The sequence below is a fragment of the Cynoglossus semilaevis genome, chromosome 18 (assembly GCF_000523025.1).
Source record: "Cynoglossus semilaevis isolate Cse_v1.0 chromosome 18, Cse_v1.0, whole genome shotgun sequence".
In the NCBI taxonomy this organism is placed as follows: domain Eukaryota; kingdom Metazoa; phylum Chordata; class Actinopteri; order Pleuronectiformes; family Cynoglossidae; genus Cynoglossus; species Cynoglossus semilaevis.
Genome location: NC_024324.1, coordinates 1,192,262 through 1,193,576, shown reverse-complemented (window position 1 = coordinate 1,193,576; position 1,315 = coordinate 1,192,262).

The following is a 1,315-nucleotide window of genomic DNA, read 5'->3' as shown; positions in this document are numbered from 1 at the left end:
ACATATACTGACGTGTACTACTATATATACTGACATATAGATAAGTTATTGATCCCAAAGGGAAATCGAGGTAACGTAAGAGTTTGCATTGGCCGGGAATCACTGAACCACCAATGCTTAATGTTTTCAATATACTGACGTGTACGAACATTTACTGACGTGTACTGACATGTACTGACGTGTACGGACATTTACTGACGTGTACGAACATTTATGTGCCGCCCTTCCCCCGCAGCCAGTGTGGTTCTACGGCCGCACAGACGGAGCGAAGGGGTGAAGAGGTCGAGACGAGTTCAGCCGAGTGAGTCAGTCGGTGCACAGAGGTTACTGTCGGACACCGAGGCTTCGACTCAACCTGCTGCTGTGGCCCAGTAAATAGACCAGGAACTCACCTTGTACCCGAACCCACGAATATTCCTGGTATGACGAGACATTTGCTGTTGGTCATGACGATGAGATCAGTAAAAATTAAATTTAAATTTTTTTTATTAAAATTATCAATCATCAATGAGAACAAATAAACCACGTAAACAGAGTAAAATAATTATAACAACATGTTTTATTATTATTATTATTATTATTATTATTATGGGTTATTATTCCTTGAGTTTTGCTAGTTTAGGTCAACACCTGAGCTCAGTTAGTTTTACACCTTTTAACAAGTCCAGCCATTAAGTATTTTAATAAATACATTTCTGTTATAGGGTGGGAATTCTTCAGGTATGTACAAATCTTCATTCTATATCTGGCTAACTTGAAATACTTTAGATATTTATTATAATCATAAAATCAGCAGTTTCCTCCCGCTGGAGCCGTGTTACCGATTAGGTTTAGGCAACAGTTTGTCGCCCTCCAGTGGCGTAAATGGATAACTACACCGATTTCACTATTTCGAACTTGTCTTACATTTTTGTATTTCAATCTAAATCTGCACTGTTCACAGAGACATTTGGATGATTTCAACATTTATAAAAAAAACCAAAACAATGAGAGAAACATATAAACTTTGTTTTTTAAAATCTGTTTTTATTATAATGCAGCCACAAACACGTGTCCATTGTACATTCCATGTCTTTTAACTTCATTTTTAATTAGTTCTTACGCTTTTATTGACACATTTGACTGTGTTCATGTCTTTTCACAAATGATGTCACTGTCCAAACCTTTCCTCTGTGTGTGTGTGTGTGTGTGTGAGAGAGAGAGATTAGCCTCCGTTTGTGTGTCCACCACTGATTAGCCTGGTCACTGGGCCTGTTGTGCTTTCACTGCACTCATTAGCATATTAATACAGCCTCACTCTTGATCTCCCCCCTCC